At 41.0% G+C, this 19,598-nt stretch overlaps 1 protein-coding gene across 25 annotated transcripts in view; it reads left to right on the plus strand.

The window, feature by feature from the left end:
• TLN2 (talin 2) overlaps positions 1 to 19,598 on the plus strand; it is a 453,861-nt gene that overhangs the window by 223,829 nt on the left and 210,434 nt on the right. For 11 of the 25 annotated variants that reach the window (XM_063597112.1, XM_063597111.1, XM_063597115.1 and 8 more), the window contains one exon: positions 5,203 to 5,327. The exons of 12 other annotated variants lie outside the window; for them this stretch is intronic. The gene's annotated coding sequence lies outside the window, so the exon portion shown is untranslated. Of the gene's footprint in view, positions 1 to 5,202; positions 5,328 to 14,116; positions 14,255 to 19,598 lie in introns of all 25 variants that reach the window. 2 more of the 25 variants (XM_063597116.1, XM_063597107.1) reach the window with 1 other exon arrangement.

Consider the following 19,598-nt stretch of genomic DNA (forward strand, 5'->3'; position numbering starts at 1 on the left):
ATCTACCCTTATGGGCTTGTTGTAGGGTATTTACAAGATGGATGGAATACATAGAATCAGGCATATGGTAAATACTCATTAAATGTATTTTGTTCTTTTTGATCTGTTTTGCCACTTTTATTGTAATCTGTGTTACAGGGAGAGGGCAGAAATTAAAAATACACCTTTGTAATTATTTAGAATGGTCAACTTCTGTCCAGTTCCTAGAAAGTAGACAAACCCGTACTTAGTATATGTTGCATAGACAGGGGATCCCGTGTCCTACAAAACACACATAGAGCTTGTGTGGAGTAAATGGAACTCATGTACACTGCTGGTGAGAATGGAAAATGGTACAACCTCTTTGGGAAACAGTACGGCAGTTTCTTCCAAAAATTGATCATACACCTATCATGTGTCCCAGCGATTCTACTTGACATTTACCCAAGAGAAATATATAAGCTACATCCTTGCAAAGACTTTCACATGAACGTCAAAGGCAGGCCATTGGATACATGCACTCTTTACCGTAAGCTTTATTTGTAATAACCTCAAACTACCCAAATGTCCATCCACATGTGGAAGGATCAAGAAATCATGTTATGTCCATTCAGGGGACTAAGACTAAGCATGAAAGACAAAGACAAATGATCTCTCAGCATATGCAACAAGAGGGATCAATCTCAAAATAATTATGCTAAGTAATGAAGCCAGGCCAAAAAAAAAAAAAAAAAGAGTGTATACTATAGAGTTCCTTTTAAATAAAATTCTGGAAAAATGCAAACTAATGATAGTGACAGGAAACAGATGAGTGATTGACAGAGGAGAGTGGAAAGCAAGAGTTGAGGGGGACCTGATTTACAAAGAGGCCTGGGAAAACTTTTGAAGCTAATGGCTGTGTTCATCATCGTGATTGTCAGGTTGGTTTTACAGGTGTATACAGATTCTGAAACTTATTTGTGTTCTATAAATATGTACAGTTTATTGTATATAAATTATGACTCAAAAATGAGTGCTTTTAAAAAATCAGGCTTACTGTACAAAAAACCAGTAGGTTTTGCTGTGCTGCTGTAGCACAGAATTCATCAGCTGATTTCCATAAACATTTCTGAATCATTTATTAGCTACTTTGTTTTCTTTTGGAACTTGTAGTGATTTATTAGGATTTTGGGAGAATGATATGTCCAAGAGAATTTGAATTAAAAACTTTCTGTCTTCTGATCAAATCCTCTGTGGCAGGTAAGGGATTTTGTAATCACTGCATTGACTTTATAATTAGTCATTACAGCATCAACTATCCTGAAAGTTTTTGTAAACTTTCAATTTTGCTGCTTGTATATCTAAATGGCCTTCTACTCCTTTAAAAAAAATTATAGTTTTCTCACTCTTTCCTCCCTTTCCTTCTTTCTATCCCACCACCTCTCTGCTCGAAAGAACATTCACTTCTTCGTTGTAAAAGGACTGCGAAGGAAGCCACCTTTTTTGACATGACTAGACTTATAATTAGTGCTAAAATAATTGTAATTTTTATTGAGAAAAGTTAAAACTGAGAATTGTAAAAAGTTTTAACCTAAAACATAGGCATTTACGTTTTGACCTAAAAAATATGTATGTCTTCAACATATGTCTCTGAATGTGTTTCTGATGACTTCTCCGCCATCTTTCTGTCCCAATTCACTCCTGTGCTGTGGGGGGTACAGTTTTCAGTTTGAGATGGAGTTTCGCTCTGTGCAGTGGTGCGATCTTGGCTCACTGCAACCCCCGCCTCCCAGGTTCAAGCGATTCTCTAGCCTCAGCCTCCCGAGTTGCTGGGAATATAGGTGCTCACCACCACGCCTGGCTAATTTTTGTGTTTTTAGTAGAGATGGGGTTTCACCATGTTGGCCAGGTTGGTCTCGAACTCCTGACCTCAGGGGATCCGCCTGCCTCGGCCTCCCAAAGTGCTGGGATTGCAGGTGTGAGCCACCACGCCTGGCCTAGTTTGGGGTTCTTTACAGAGAAATGTGAATTTAAAAGATATTTGAAAAGTCATCTGAGAACAGGCTTCTTTATACTTAAAAAAATTCTCTCAATCTATTGACAGATGTCTGGCCCTCACCTAATTTGGCAGTAATTTTCTTTTTTAGCAATGCACACAAAGCATTGTATTGAGTTTTCATAGGAACAGCAACTCTTTCTTTTTGCACTCATACTTCTTTGGCCCATAGCATATTTAAATATGCAATTGTACGATAAATACAACTGGTCTGAACGGGTTTGAGAACACACTACTCTAGCCGGCCTACCATGTAATGGTGGGTGCAGCCCACCCACTCAGGAGTGACTTTTAATTTGGCAAATTGGTTAAGCAGAGCTTGGTTATAAGATTGTCTACTGTATATGCATCTTGTAGGAAATCAAAACACAGCAAACTAGAAACCATTTGTAAAGCCAGATCTTAAAGACAATACAATGTACTCTTAACATTTAGGTAGATTTTCTCTTAGTCTTTTATGTTCATATGCACGTGTGTATGTATGTAGTTTATATCATTTTGTAGCCTGCAAACAAAGCAGTGATGGATATCTTGGAACATAAACACTCATGTTTATCTTTATTTATTTCAGTAAATTCCTAGAAATGAAATTTTCAATCAAAGGAGTCTCATCATATTTATGACCCTTGAATAATATTGCCATATTGACTGCCAAAAATATGGTGCCTCTCTGGAGGGGAGTGTGTGGGTTTCTCCATATTTCTTGCCAGCATGGTGAGTGTTCAGACTCCTGCTAAGATGATAGAGAATATCTTGTTTGGATTTGTATTTGGAGGATAACATTTTTTTTTGTATCTGTTTCCTCGCCGTTTGTATTTGTTCTTTTGTGAAATTTTTATTACTGTCCTCTAACAGTTTTGTATCATGATACTTGTTTTATTTTCTTAATAAGCTTTTAAGCTCTAAATGGTATCTCTTTGGCACATAGTAACCTTTCGTCATTTTCTGTAAAAATATTTTCAAAGTTTATTGCTTATCTTCTGACTTAACTTTACCTTTTCACATTTTCTCTTGTGGAACCTCTTTGTGAGTTCGTCTTGCACTGTTTTTACTTAGGCCTTTCCCAGTGTGACTATGATACGATAGTTGGGTTATACGAATGCCCATATGAACACTGTATATGCTCTTATGTCATGTCTGTTTTATTTGTCCTGTAGAGCCCGAGGATGTAATTATTTTTGGCTTTATAAGTTGGTATTACTGTCTCGCAAACAAGTTTCCATCTTTTCAACATTTTCTTTACTATTTTCCATACATTTTCTTCTTCTTTTTTCATGTTTTGAGAGACAGGGTCTTGCCCTGTCACCCAGTCAGGAATGTAGTGGTGTGATCATGAATCGCTGCAGCCTCAACCTCCTCACCTCAAGTGATCCTTCTGCCTCAGCCTCCCAATGTGCTGAGATCACAGGCATGTACCACTGCACCTAGCCTATTTTCTTCTGAAATAAATATCTCTAGATGGAATGTAGCCTAGGCTCCTAGTCATGGTGTGAGTTTCTCCCCAGCTTTTGTATTCAGTGGGTAATTTCACTGGGAACCTCATGTGGAGTCAGAGAGCCTTTGCTGTCTCATCTGGACATTTGTCTCTTTGCTTCTTAACATCATTATATTCAACCTTTACTTTAAAAAAGTGTTTTGGCTACTGCTTTTTAAAAACCTAGTTTGAATTGCCTCGTTAGTCTCTTATTAGAAAGCACTTGATAAATAATAATTACGTTCTCAAATGAGCAGTGCAGAGATTACATGTTCCTGCCTGTGACTGGTGTGATCCTTCCCATCTGGCCTGGCTATGACAGAGTGGAAGGTGGTGTCTGCATGCGTGTCTTCTTGCAGGATTTTCTAATAGCTCTAATAGAAAAGGAGAGACCACCATGCAATGCACATGTCTGTAAAACATCCCTGTTGGGGTTTGGAGTTGAATGCAGGGTTTCATGGAGCTCGGATTGTTTGGACTGTCCGTTAAAAATCACAGTGCTAGGCATTCTCAGGAGTGGGGTCAGTTGCTTTCTTTTTTGCCTGTCATCTTTATGCATTTGGAGAAATTGTACAGCAGCTGACACATGTCCAAGCAGAAGGCAGAAGTTAGCTAGGCCATGTCTGTTTTGTCACCTCTGTGTTATGGGTGAGACTAGAGGGTCTGCCTGAAGATGACCACAGTGACTTTGGCATGGGCTGCTCCTGGAACCATTCCTTGGATTCCTTGGTGATCACTTTCTGGTTTTGGCATCTCAGTCTGGCCCAGTGATATTGATGTTTTACATTCCTAATCTGTCATGGCAAGGCACTCACCTATCCTTGATTGCACATTTACAGGGAGCTATTAGCAGACAAGAAACACGACTGTAACAGAAGCGGGGGGTACACTGGCCACTGTCACCCCCTTTCTCCTGCCTCTGTGAGCTCCCTGTGTTGGTGGTCACCACCCTGATCAGAGATGCCATCTCACAAGGCCTCATCCCCGCTTCCACCCTGCACCTCTGACTGCTAAATCAGGTGCCGTGGCAGCATCTGTCTGTTTGAAGTGTCTCCTACACTGAATGGCTCTCTCTTGGAGTTTCTGTTCTTTTTGCTTGTCTTGAACTTCTAAATCAAATGCATAGAGGAGAAGGATGTTAGTGCTGAAGATGTAAAAGGAGGAATTTTCACCTTCTGATATTTAGGAGAAACATACTCTGTTGTATTTAAATTATGAAACCAGAAGCAGAACTGTAGTCTTCCAGTTAAAAAGTCCTTTCTGAAAAGAAAGAAGACTCTTGAAGGAAGCTGAGGTATCCAAGTGATTCATCATTCAGGCAATTCTTTTTTTTTTTTTTTTTTGTAGAGACAGAATCTCACTATGTTGCCTAGGTTGGTCTCGAACTTCTGGGCTGAAATGATCCTCCCGCCTTGGCCTCTCAACGTGTTGAGATTACAGGCAAAAGCCACCATGCCCAGTGCCTCAGGCAATTCTTGAGATATGTGTTTGGTTTCTTCAATAACAGCCAGGTGGATCATAGTGGCCCAAGACCCTAGGAAATATTTTTAGTGTTACATGTAATTTGGAATTTAGTTTGAACATTTTCTCCTATTCTTTCATCCATTTTTGTTTAGGTATTCTGTTCAACTTCAGTGACTGTTTTCTGGTACAAGATTTGTAATGTTATTTTTACCTAATTCTTCTTTTCCCACTCCACACTCTTCCACGACAGAAAGTCTGCCTGGCGGAGGACACCCGCACTTGTTACCCTGAGTTGATTCCTGAAACTTCGGACCCCTGGGTATTAACAGAGGACTCAGTGGGAGCTCCTGGTCAGAGGACTTGGATGTTGTCATTGTGAGTTGTTTGTATGTTAAAGGTTTTCTGTGTGTGTTTTGGGGAGGTGATCATGACACACAGATTTCCACTAAAGCTCTGGGTACCAGCTAGGTACACTAATACATTGATGAGGGCCTGCGTCTCTGTCCATCCCCTGGAGGAAGGAATGACAGAGTCAACAGAGCTGAGTGAGTCAGACCTTTGACGATTTCCTTCTTAAAAATGCTTTTTGTTACTATGAAGGTGGTTGATTCCTCAAGCCTAGAGAATTTGCAGATGTGTAAGGGTTTTCTGAAGCTTTCCAGTTTGTTTCTCCTGATGTGTAGGTTTTTAGAGTGAAATATTGTACTGGAGATGTTGAAAACCTTTTCTGGCTTTAAGTGTACAGAACAAAGGTTCAGTTAGAAAATGTGCATTGTTAAAATGGCTTTCCTTCTTGAGTTGCTGTTAATGTTATAAACTAAACTCACACCATATAAACTAGTTTACGGGACTGAATACTTGTGCCTTTCATTTTTGCAGAATAAGCTGGAAAGCAAATCAGCATTTCTGTCTGTGGCCTATACTATGCCCTGTTTTCTGTTCTTAGTTTGGATTAATTTATGTTGCTTGGATGCTGAGATGTTTGATTTTTTTTTTTTAACTGAGCATAGCAAGGAATCTAGGTTTGTTTGTTTTTTCTCAAAACAGTATATGTTGGCTACAAATCTTTCTTGGATTGGAGGTGAAAGGAGGGAGGCAGTATGCATGTTTTTTCTGAAAAATGCCATTTACTTTCCATGTTTGGCTCTGGTGACACAGCTCTGCTCTGTTAGAGAAGACTGAGGTGCTGGAGAAGCTGCTGGAGTGGGCGTGCCCATTCTCATAGCGCACCTCCAGTTTCTCTCCTTGGAGGAGCTGGCCCACACGCTCCATCCTCCAGTTTGTGAGAGCTATATAGATGGCATTCTGCATCTTGATAATTCTACAGAAAGTATTTTTAAATCAAGAGAATTCTTGTCATAAGAGTTGCACTCGATTTTTCATTAACAACTGTAGCGGGTTGAATAGTGTGACCCACCTGCCCCCCCTGCCAAAATTGTGTCTATCTAAAACCTCAGAATGTGACCTTATTTGGAAATAGTTTTTGCAGGTGTAACTAGTTAAGAATGGAGATAAGCTCATACTGGATTAGGGTGGGCCCTGAATCTGATGACTGGTGTCCTTGTAGGAAGAGGAGAGGCCACACAAACACATAGAGGAGAATGGCATGTGAAGATGGAGCCCCCCAGAAGCTGAAAGGAGAACGGAAGTATTGTTCTAGAGCCTCGGAGGGTAGCGTGGTCCCACTGAAACCTGGATTTCAGCCTTCTGGCATCTGTAGCTACGAGAGAACAAATTCCTATTGTTTTAGACACCAAGTTTGTGGTCATTTTTTTTAGCTCTGGGGTACTAATGTAACAACCAGCCCAAAATGGCAGAGACTGAAGGTCTATCTCCCATTGACCTTCAGCTTTAGGTATCCTCAGTTTATCTAGGTTTTATTTTTATTTTTAGAGATGGAGGTCTTGCTCTGTTGCCCAGGCTGGAATGCAGTGGCCTGCTTATGGCTCACTTCAGACTCAAACTCTTAGGCTCAAGCAATCCTCCCACCTCAGCTTCTTGAGTAGCTGGGACTACAGCTGGGTTCCACCACACCGGCTATTTATATTTTTATTTTTTGTAGAGATAGGGTCTTACTATATTGCCGAGGCTAATCTCAAACCCCTGGCCTCAGTTAATCTTTATCGAGGTTTTAAACTGCAATGTTTATAATCAGTGCAGTAAAAATTACCGTGTGCAAAATGTTCCTGTGTCTGGTGCACCTTTCATTTTAATTTGGCCAATATATAAGCAAATTTACCAGCATCCTATACCACTGGAAGAAGTTTTCCGTGAAAAACTTAATCTGAACCTTTGGAAATGGCCTGCCTACTGCTTTTGTTGTTGTCCAAGTGAATTCATTCATACTCTCTTTCTCTCTCTCTCCCTCCCTCCCCGCCCCACACCCTTTTCTTTCTTTCTTTTTTTTTTCTGTTGCCTAAGCTGGAGCGCAGTGGCATGAACACAGCTCGCTGTAGCCTCAACCTCCTGGGCTCAAGCAATCCTCCTACCTCAGCCTCCCTAATAGCGGGCACTACAGGAGTGTGCCACCATGCCTGGCTAATTTTGTAAAATTTTTTTGTAGGGATGAGATTTTGCTATGTTGCCCAGGTTGGTCTCAAACTCGTGGGCTCAAGTGATCCTCCCACCTTGGCCTCCCAAAGTGCTGGAATTATAGATGTGAGCCACCACACCCAGCCCCAAAGTGAATTTTCAGATTCCTGAAACCTGCTTCTTTTTTTTTTTTTTTCGAGACGGAGCCTCACTCTGTCGCCCAGGCTGGAGTGCAGTGGCGCGATCTCAGCTCACTGCAAGCTCCACCTCCCAGGTTCACACCACTCTCCTGCCTCAGCCTCCCGAGTAGCTGGGACTACAGGCGCCCGCCACCACGCCCGGCTAATTTTTTTATATTTTTAGTAGAGACGGGGTTTCACCATGTTAGCCAGGATGGTCTCGATCTCCTGACCTTGTGATCCGCCCGCCTCGGCCTCCCAAAGTGCTGGGATTACAGGTGTGAGCCACTGTGCCCGGCCGAAACCTGCTTCTTATCGCACCTTGGGACTTAAGGAATGAACTGTGTCTCTGAAGTATTATATTTATTTGTTTACCTTTATCAGCACTCAAGGATTCAGGTTAGAGCATCAACAAAGTTGAAAACCCTGCAAAGGATGCAGGGTGATATTGTATGGCCGTGTCCTTTGGAAAGTTTACTGGGAAACATAGCATTTGGGGCACAATATGCTAGTTCACACTATTAGGGTGAATAGAAGGTAAAGTTGATACACAGATACTGAGAAGAAGAAAAACAGCATCTTTCAAATGAGAAATGATTCTCTTGGTCAATAGAGATAAATATACAGTTTCTTGGTGGCATTGATTCAGGCCCTCCAACTTTGTGCCCCCAGCCTTGTATTCTCAAATGTGTACTAGAAGTTTAAATCCAGGTAAGTTCAGGTCCTCATGCTGTGAAACTAAATCGTGCAGCAGTGATATTTTCATATGAAGGGGTGGCAGAGGTACTTATATGTTTGAGAAATGTTACTGAGCTCCTGCAGTCTTGCACTTCAACGTGATGTTATTTGCCTAGATTTCTTGGAACAGGGTCCCTCTTATTTGCTGCGAAGAGCTCCCTGATTATGGCGGGATTGGCCCAATATAAATGTAACATCATTACTTCGGAGTAGTTACTAGTAGCTCTTGCATTAGCAGGTACTAAAAAGGAATGGCAAAGTGTGGGAGATTTTTCCTCACAGAATTGCTAGCTAATTCTACCAAAGGGTCCTCCCAACACAGATGGCCTCAGGACCTCAGGACATAAAACCGGTTTGGAATGGAGAATCACTCTGCTAGTGTAGATGTCATTTGTGCACATTTAGGAAAATCTTGCTGGTATCCAGTAGAAAAAAACATGCTTTCCCATCCTTCCCTGGCAGTGCCATGTATGAGCCAGGCTTTTCTTGGCCTAAAGGACTAAGCCCGGGGGTGGGGGGTGTGTTTGCAAAGGGAAACATTACCAGTTTGATTTACTCTTCAGAGTAATCCTATGCTTTGTAGGCCTTGGTATTACTAATGTGCAAATTATTATTAGTCTTAATTTGGAAACTGAGGATCAGAAAATTAAAACGACTCACTCCAGGTGATACAATGAGATAATTAGTAGAACCTTTTGAGGTACAAAAGGAAAGAAGTGGAAAAGGGTGTGAGTGTGTGTGTGTATCTGTAAAAGTTGGGGATTTTGTGGGGGATGGTTTCTCCTTTCAGCCATGTAATTGCAAATTTGGAGGGCCTCCTGTTCCAGACAAGTGGGGGAATACCCAGCACCCAATCTCCATTCAGTCCATTCTGTAGGGTGGAAACTGATGTGTGATCTGTCCTGTTATGTATTAAGCACTTGCCCCTTGATAATCATGAAGGGGACACAGAGACAGCCATGACTCTCCTCTCTGCCCTGAAACAACTTACTGTAATTAATAATATGGATTAAATAATTTTTTTACATGTATTTACTGAAAAATTTTATGTATCCTGTTCATAATTTTAAAAATGCAGATGTGGCATTTTGTAATCTGTCTTACACATACATTCACTGAGTTAAATTGCCTTATTCTTATTTAATATATACATTGATTTTGTTTTGTTTTGTGCTTGAGTCAGTGATAAAAGAGGGAAAAGCTTCCTTGGTCCTGCACTGTGTCATGGACACTCCAACTTTATCTTAATAAAATAAGATGGAGTTTGGATTTCTCTTGGGCCAGTTCTGTATCTGTAATAACACTCTAAGCTGTCGACATAACATCCATCACTGCCCAGACCAATTGCTCAGAGCCCATCGATGTTGCCCATCATCTGTCTGTGTGCCCTGCACAGCTGGCCCTGAGTGCCAGCCTGTCTTTCTTACTCCAGCTGACAGGGCTAATCAGGGTGATCAACGTGGCCTCCAGTCCTCCTGGTGTAGTCACTAAGTGGATTTACTTTGCTTAATATCCATATGGAGTAACTGAATGGGCAGTGGAGATTTTAACTAAGTCCTGTGCTGGTTAATCTGTGCGGGAGTGGAAAAGAATGAAACATTACTGTATCCATATAAACAAAAGCTCTTTGGGACTGCACATCCTAAACCAAGTGTGTGTTTATAGAAAGTGTAGCACTTTAGAATTATTCTTCAGATGATTGTCTACGGCTAAGCATGAAGGGAACTATTGGTTTGACAAATGCAGGAAATCATTTGTTCTATTTTCGCTGAAAATCTCACAGGTCATAAGTCAAAGAGAAAGGTAGTATCTTTTACATAGCTGATCCAGTGATCTAGTGATGGTTCCATCTACCAAAACCAACTTACATTCATCAGCATACTTTTGCAGTATTGCTGAGATAATGATTCTAAGTTCACTCTGTGGTTCTTATATGAAATCCTAGACCTTTATGGAATGAGAATGCATCGTACCTAAATCAAAGTTTAAATTGTAGCTAATCTATGTCAACACCAACTGAGATCGCCATTTGGTGTTGACAGTATTCCTGGAATTACTGTTAACATTTATTTTGCCCAAAACTCAAAACATACATTTACTTCTAATCCTTTGTTTCTTAGCAAGTTGACCATTATCAGGCAGTTTTCCACTTGATCCAGAACCTATTTCCCTTTGGTTTTACTGTTTCTTTTAGGTTTATGTATTTCATTTGGAGATGAGAATAAGTCCGGTGAGATAGCAAAATATGAGAGAAAGGCATATGGACTCTTGGTTTTGGAAGATTAGTTGATTTGTCATTCCACTGAGGATTGACCCATCAAACTCACTGCTGATGTCACATCTGCCTTTAGTTGGTTTTTTGCTTTAGGTATTACTGTACTTTTTCCTTTGCTGTCAATCACATGATGGCTAGGATTCAGGATTTTCACTGTATCCTTAACTACAGAGGAGCACAGGGGATCCAATACCTCACATGGGCCTGAGGATGGACCTGCTCCAAGTGGTTTGATAATAGAGCTACACGTGAGTTTTGTATTCCACTCAGAAATAATATATTAGTGTTGTTTTTAAATGGCCAAATTAACTCTAACCTTCATGAGATCCAGGAAGATCCATGCTGTTTGGCTTGCACCTTTGCAGGCTCTTTGCATGTGGTCACATTTTTTCATATTTGTACCAAGTTTGAGAAAATTAGTCTTAGCTGGCTTGCAATATTATTTTTCTGATGGATTTAAAAGTTATGTATTACTGCCAGAAGTTCCCTGCTTCTCAGCTGATAGAGTAAACCTCCACTGCCCTTCCGACCGAATCCCATCCTAGGTCCCTACGGAAGGATGGAGTGTTCTGTCCCTGGGAAGCCTTGAAGTGGGAAGGTCTCATAGGTGATAGGACGCGTGAATGTGCTGTTTTACAGCTTTGTTTCAGAAGCTTCATCATTCATTGTTGACATTGAAAGGCATAAGATTTTCTCTTTTAGGTGCAGATAGGAAAGAAAATATCACAGAAGAGCAGAGAAGGAAGAAATAGATAAGCTTTGATGGTTTTCCTCTGCTTCTTTGTCAGGTTGTCTTAACACATTTCTCTTAAAAGCACTGGAGTGCTGAGTTAATTCCTCAGTAGTCCATTCTGTGATGTCAAAGGGGTGTGGGGGTGTCTGCATGTGTCTACGCACACAATTATGTACATAAGCACATGATGGCAGTAAGGGCAAAGAGAGTCTTGCTTTAAAAAGTAGGGTTAAAGACTAGTAACACCACATCAATGGGACAGCTACTGACCAAATAAGAAAAAAACAATGCAGCTAAGAACGATTAAGCCTGTCTTAATCAGAGGCTATTGCCTTGGTTCGCTGGAGCATGGTGACCTAAAAGCTGCTTGTACCAATAATGTCTTAGATTGCTTTCACTTTCTCTTTTTTAATTTTTATTTTTTGGCTGCCTGAGGGGAATATTGTTGTGCTTTCAGGATGACTGGAGGATGCAGGGGTGTGTGTTATTGTGCTGGAAGTCAAGGCTGATGTGAGCGTATTGGTGGGGGAAGTAGCGTGAGGACCCATCTGCAAATGTTGCTTGCATCTTGCAAACCACACAGAACTGTGGGGCTTGGTTCTTCCCTACTGAATGTGCACATGGGGCTTCAGACTATGACTCAGGCCCATGACCTACTTTTCTGGTTACTCAAGGCTGAATGAACCCTTTAGGAAAGCTTGGCCAAGGTGGAGTCATCTTGATCACCCCTGGAACTTTTCAATGCTGTGGCCTGTTGTGGAGTCCCCTCCACTAGGGTATGGTTGGGCTCTGGTGGCTGCAGTGTAAGCTGAGGATTTTTTTAGTATCAGAGACCAAATTAATTCATCCTTGTAATTGAATTAAAGGTAAGAAGGCATAGGCTGTGGTTACAGCAAGAAATATGGGGAAATGCCCTCTGCTACGAGATGGTCTTGGAGGTTTCTGCATCCATGTTGTTAGAACACGATGCTGCTCCAGAGCCAAGAGGAAGCCAGCAGCGGCTGGGAACAGTTAGGCTACTGCATGCAGGCAAGGGCTGGGGGAGGACGGGAACTCCCGCAGCATATGTGTTGGGGGCTGAGGGTGAAGCATGGGTTGATGCCGATGGGCAGAGTGGAATTTTAAATGGAACCACCTGTCTTTTTAGAGAATAAGACTCTTTCAAATCCAGTCAATTCTGGGCTTCTGTGTTGCCAGCCTGGCTTTCAGACTGTGCTATGGTGATGTCGTTTTGCTGGAGAGGGCAGAGATCTGAGTGGGCAGAGTGGGCAGATGGGAATGGATGCTGAAGGAAGGACTGTAGGGCCCACTCCTGTGTGAGTGTGCAATAGAGGGAGACTGGGGATGTCTAGGCTGTAGGTGGGGTAGGGCCTGAGTTCCCCATGAAATCTGTCCTCAAGCACTGGGCAGATGCCACCTTCTTCCATGGGTCAAAGGGCAAGTTTGAGAGAGTCTTCCTATACCCTTGACTTCAAGCCATTCATCTTAATGACTTGCAAGCATTTGGGATTATGGCACACATAACGATATACATGACAGATTAGCAAATATAGGTACATAGAAGACATTTTAACAGGAGCTGGTCTTGCATTTGAGGCTTTTTAAATTGTTGACTTTCAAATGATTTTATAGGTCACCAATTCTATCTTGTATTTTCTGGAGTTGTGTTCTCTGTGCTTAGGAAAATATAAACAATTATGTTTGTTGCTTTTCATCCAGTTGAACAAACAAAATAAAAACCAAAAGTAGGTATTTCAGGTTCATTTTGCCTGGAATAATCGCATAAATAGTTCACTGACATCTGCCAGGATGTGATCTCTTGCTCCCTGGAATATTATAGTCAAAGATTCAGGCGGGCCAAAGCACTACTGACTTGAATATGGAAAATGAATTAACATGCTCACTACTGCCCTTCATTATTTTCTTCTCTAATTGTAATTATATCCTCAATCCTTTGAAACAATTGAACATAAGAACCTGAGACTGAAGTTTGCATTTTCCCTGATCTGGGCAAGCCAGCAGCAAGGATGTGCACCTAGACATGATGGCATGGGCTGCTAGAAGGCCACTCTGACATCACCTGGTCCTCACCATTTAGTTCACAAAGGAGGAACGTGAGACTCAGAGATGATAAATGCCTTGTCCAAGGGCACACAGCTCTTATTAAGGGCCCACTTATTGCTACTTGGGAGGTTACAAAAGTAAGCTTTTAGTTGGATCAGATATCTGTGTCTACTGGTGTGAGGTTGACATATGGATGAAACTGAAGATGGCATAAATTGTGTTTGCTGGATGGTGGACACAGAGGGAAGAAACTTGAGGAGTGTAGGGTTAGTTGTAGCGCAAGGACGAATACCAAGGTGTTTCCTCTTGGCAGATATCCAGTTACATTAACATAAGTATTTTAAACTCTACTCAGCTAAAATAGGATTGTGGATATATTGCCGGGGTTGCAAGGAAGGGCTAAGGTAAGTGCTCATGATAAAAGAATCAAGGAACATCTTGCTTTTTGCTTGCTTGTGCTGGCCACGCCTTTATTACACATGCCTTTTAAAATTTCATCATCACTGAAGGCTAATGCAGTTCTAGTAGTTAGGCCATTTTGTTTCTTGGCAAAAGAGAATTCTTAAGGGGATGATCCATCCTCTTGGATGTGCAGGAAGGAAGGTAGATATTAAATTTTCTATATTGTTCTGCCTTTTGGTAGGGTGGAATTATACCCAAGCACCTCAGTTGCTTTCATCAGGAGATGAAGTGATAGGTGTTCCCTTTCTGTCTTGCTGTCTTTGTTGCTCCTGATGGAGGGAGTTCGTGAATTTTGGGGGCTAGCCAAAGAGGGAATTAGGTAAGTATAATCTTTATTTGTGTTTTTTACCTTATATTCAGAATGGTAACATTTAACAGTTGTAATTATCCTTGAAATAAGCAGAGATTCATCATATACAGAATTATCTTGTGAAATGTTGATTTGTGCTTCCTAGAGGCTAACACAGAAATTGAACTGCTGTGTGTGAGACACATTATTTTAAAAGTCGAAAGAGCAATACTACATGCAGGCTGAGGGTTTTTTCTCTTAGCTATACTAGAATTACCTGTATTTATTTGAGTTTTAAAAATTGATTATTATGCAGTTACATCATTAGGATTAAGTATGTTAATTTTCTTTACCTTTTCTAATTTCCCTAAATTTTCCTTTTTTTCCTTTAAGAAAGCATCTTGTTAAAACTTCCAGAATTAGTGATTTTTATTAGGCAATTTTGGGCTTGCTCGTTTTACTCTCTTAATTCTTTCCAGGTGGGGCTCATGTTCTGTTTCCTTTGCCTGTGTCATGTGCAGTTTTAGCATCGGAATTTAATCCATGAAGATTCTAATTATGCTATGAATTTCATTTTCAATAGAGAAAATTACAAAAAGGGCAAAATCACACAGGAACTGTCAACATGGGAAGCAAACATTCTCGTTTTCTAGAGTCCCAATATAGAAATCAGACTTTCATAATTGTATTGACATACATAGGTTCTTTAACTGAGAAATCTAAGATTACCAGTAATGCCAATTGATGGTTATTGCTCAATTTAAATCTCATATTGCAGTTACTTAGTCTTGGTAACAAGGTGTGGACTATAATTTTCTTTCTCCTTTACTAGTACCTCACTGTGTAATTCTGGGGTAAGACTAAAATGGTTGTAGTTTTGAAACTATTCATGTACCTATGGGGGCTTCCCTGCCCTTTTAAAGCAGCAGATTCAGATTTCACGGTGTAGGCATCCCAGGGTGACTTGCATAGGCAAAACCCCAATTTACACAATGCAAATTACACAGGAGCAAAAGTGTAATAATACTAAATGCTTAGAACATCATATATAGTAGGACTTCCATAACGTTTTGTTGAATTAAATGGAATTATTGTAAACATGTATGAATTATAGTAGAGATCATACGCTTTTTCTAAGCCTATGCTAAAATAAAGACATTTTTCATAGAAAGATCTATATTTTCAGTCTCCATTTTTGACCCTCATAATTAAGATCTAGGATTAGAAGAAGGGGTGAGCATTCCTGTGTACAAAGCATGGAAAGACAATCCAGTTAATGAGACCACGCACTGGAGCAGAAGGTTGCATATTGCTGGCAAAACCGGAGCAGACAGTCCTGGCAACCTTATGGGATTTGGTCACAAAATGATACTGCCCTGTACCTTCTTCCACTCTAGGAATTCCCTGTCCTGATATCTGCAAAGTTTTCCCAGATGATCCTGGAGACTTAACCTATTTGACAGCATAATTCCCAGTTTTCTATTTTATTTATCAGAAAATTTGATAGTGGTGCTGGGCACAGTGTCTCTCACCTGTAATCCCAGCACTCTGGGAGGCCAAGGTGGGAGGTACGAGGCAGGAGGATTGCTTGAGCCCAGGAGTTTGCGACCAGCCTGGACAATGTAGTGAGATCCTGTCTCTAAAAAAAATTAAAAAATTAGCTTGGCATAGTAGCACATACCTGTAGTCCCAGTTACTTGGGAGGCAGAGGTGGGAGGATAGCCTGAGCCCACTTGAGGCTGCAGTGAGCCATGATCACGCCACCACACTCCAGCCTGGGCCACAGAGTGAGACCCTGTTTCAAAAAATAAAATAAAAAAGGAAATTTTGGTGGTAGACTTCATTTAGGCTCTGCCACTTCTTTGGTGTCACCAGCTTTTTGTGACCTTGGATGGAGTAAATGAGATAAACATTGTGTGGCACATAATGTGTGATCAGTACATGGTGATATCATTTCTCTGTGAGATAGTGCTTCCATGTCAGCCATCTGTGACAGTTCCCCAGGTTATACCGATTCCAACTTCATGCTTTTCCTAAGAGAAGAACCCTAAGCTGAGCTTCGGGAGGTGTCTTGGTGTTACCTACTGTGAATTTTGTTTTTAAAGCTTTTTATTTTTGACCTGCCCTTTTGTGTTGATGTCTGTTAGTTTTGTGTGCTTTTCCCCCAAATGAGGTATTTTCCAAAGTTGTCCTGACATTCCAAGGTAGGGCCATATAAGGCTAAGCCATGAGCTCTTGGAGGGTAGCAGTTTTATTTTGTTTGCAAGAGTGTGACTCAAAACATGTGTCAGTAAAATGTTAGTTCCCTTTAGAATAATTGATATACTGATTTTACATATTTTCTGCTCATCTTTCGAAGTGTATGTTTTTGAGTACATTTTGTTTTTGGGACCCAACAAAAGGCAAATATTAAATTATTTAAAAATAAGTAGGGTAAAGCCCCAGGCAGCAGTTAAAATTGAGTCCTAATACATTGAAGCTTTGTGAAAATCCCTTAGAAAATACATGAGCATTTTAAAGGTAATTGAGGGCACCATAGATCATTTTAACATCCTTTTCCCATTGTTCTTAATCTAGAGAATCTCTTCTATGTCTTTAAAGTCAGGAAATTATCTTTTTTGTTTCTTTGGTGGGGTTATTTTCAGTTGTATAGTGTATATAATGAGCTGCCAGAATGATCATTAGTAACACTGTAAAATCACATCTACTGTCACAAGTAGCCTTTCTGTAACTATTGGAAAAACTGTGGAAATATGGCACCAACTAATCATCATTTTTGCTTATTAGTAGGTTGACTATCACTTGGAAAGAGGACAGGTCATTTAGGTAAAGCCAGATTTTAGGTATCAGAAGAGAGATCCAGAAAACAGACTTGGGTTTTAGACTAGATGACTTCTAAGGTACTTACCTTCCTTAAAAGTTGTCTTGGCTAAAACCCGGTGAGAAAGTTGAGGAGGGCCACTCAGACATTTTTGGTGCTGAATGAGGACTTGACTCCCTGATATTTTTGCTTTTAAATACATCCCACTCTGTTCCCACTGGCCCTGCGGTCATACTGGTGGGACTTAGCCCTAAGTGAGCACATAACTCAGAGGAGGAGAAGTGCCACAGACGTCGGGATCTCATCACAGAGGAAGGTCTGTGAGCAGCCATTCTCCAGCAGTCCGAGGCCAGGATTGTTTTGACATTGATTTTTTTATTTCTGTTACTGCTCTCTGGAGGTATATCACAACAAGATTTAATGAATGTTTTTTGGTCTGCGTTTATTTGATGCATGACCTGGTGATTTGAGTTCCACCGTTACCTTTTTTTTTTTTTGGCTTTCTGATTATGTACCACATAACTAAATCAATAAAGAAGAGAATGGAGAAACAGCTCTGTTTAACATTTCAGGGGTGGTGGAGTAATGCTGTCTATAAATATTTATATTTTTCTGAGAAGATGTCTTTTTCTTTTTGACATTCAGACGAGTTCACCAAGAGATTCATCACTAAAGAGAGGGGGAGGAGCGTGAAGGGGGAATGAAAAGACATCTTCCCCCCAGTAAATTTCTAGATGTCTTTTGAAAGATAAATAGAAAAGAAAACTTAAAAGAGTTTTTCATTTGAATAAGCCATTTTTTTCCCTAAGGCATTGAAATACTTAGCTAGCCTTTTCTCACCCAGGATAGTAACAATCAGGGGAATATGGATATATAACCAAAGGATCCCCCAAAGCAAAATAGACTCTGTTGGCTTGCAGCTTCCTATGAGTTCCGCAGCTTCTCATACCTCCCAGGTTGCAGTCTCTCTCTCTCCTTTCTGCCTCCTCTCCTTGTCTTGACTTCAGCCTTGTCAGAGCCAAATCACTTCCTAAAGGCCCCACCTCTTAATACTGTTGTATTGGGGATTAAGTTTCAACATGAATTTTGGAGAAGACACATGCAAACCGTAACAGAGGAAGCTTGCTCAGTGGATTCCTAAGTCAAGATGGCTTCTCTTCTCTAGCACAAATAATCACTCATCCATTATTTTTTCAGGTTTGATAGTTTTCTTCCTTTCTTCCTTCCTTTCTCTTTCTTTCTCTCTCTCTCTTTCTTTCTTTCTTTTCTTTCTTTTTCTTCTTTCACTCTCTCTCTGCCTCTCCCTTCCTCCCTCCCTCTTTCTTTCTTTCCTTCTCTTTCTTTCTTTCTTTTTTTCTTTCTTTTTCTTTCTTTCTCTTTCCTCCTCTCTCTTTCTTTCTGTCTTTCTTTCTTTCTCTCCCTCCCTCTCTCCTCCTGCTTTTTCTTTTTTCTCTTCTTTCTCTCTTTTCTTTTCGTTTTTTGGTATAGATGGGGTCTCCCTATGTTTCCCAGGCTGTTGAATTCCTGGGCTCAAACCATCCTCGTGCCTTGGCTTCCCAAAGTGCTGGGATTATGGGCATGAGCCACCATGCCCGGCCTTGATAGTTTTATAGCGAGGTATTTTTTAACAGTCTCCTCTCTATAGATGATGATAAAATCTGTCAACCTCAGTTTCATCAGGAGCTGTGGTGATGTACGAGCCCACAAGGATCACAGTAGGTACAGCCATTGGACCACCGGTAAGAGAGTGGCTCCAAAGTCTCTGTGGGCACTAGTTAGAAGTTATGTGTGCTCCCCTCGAATCTTTCATACAAACTTATTGTCACAGCTTTCTAGACAGCCCCAGTGCCTGCTTAGAGGCAGTCAATGATAATAAGTAGTTAACGGAGTACATAGTCTCATTCTGGGGACTAGTGCCCCTGTGGGGCGTGGTGTTAAAGTTGAGCAGCTCTTGCTTGTGCTGGAGGCCATTTCTGTTCTGACTAAATCTCACCTGCTTAGATCTTGCCTGGAAAGGTCGAGAAGGCCCCAGAATAATCTTGGAGCCCCTCAGGAACCTCAAGGACTCCTGACGACCTGAACCCTTAGAGGTGTGACTTCATCCTCGAATCACTTAGATGTTGGAAGGACTTTAGTGATCAGAGTGACCTAGGCTCTTATTCCAGACTTGTCACCCTGTACTGCTTGCTACTGTCCTCCCCGAGCCCTGTGGAAGCTCTTGGAGGGCAAGGCAGGACTCCTCTCTCACAGGCAGCAGCTGATCTACTACATGGCACCCGCCAACTCTCAGTGAGAGTTGCTGTGAGAGTTTAAGCCACATAAATGCAAGACCAGCCTTATTCCATCTTGTTTATTCCCTGAAGTAATCAGCACAGTATCTTGTGCATTATAGGTTATTGATAAATGGATGTAGATTGACCTGTATCCTTCCCCTAGGCCCAGAATCTGAACCTTATCCTCTATATCCACAAAATACTGTGCCCTAGATATTTATGTCTGCATTTTGAGGTGGTTGTGCAGAATGTGGAGGGAGACACCACAAATCTGCTTCCC

This window comes from Pan paniscus, chromosome 16 (genome assembly GCF_029289425.2).
Source record: "Pan paniscus chromosome 16, NHGRI_mPanPan1-v2.0_pri, whole genome shotgun sequence".
In the NCBI taxonomy this organism is placed as follows: domain Eukaryota; kingdom Metazoa; phylum Chordata; class Mammalia; order Primates; family Hominidae; genus Pan; species Pan paniscus.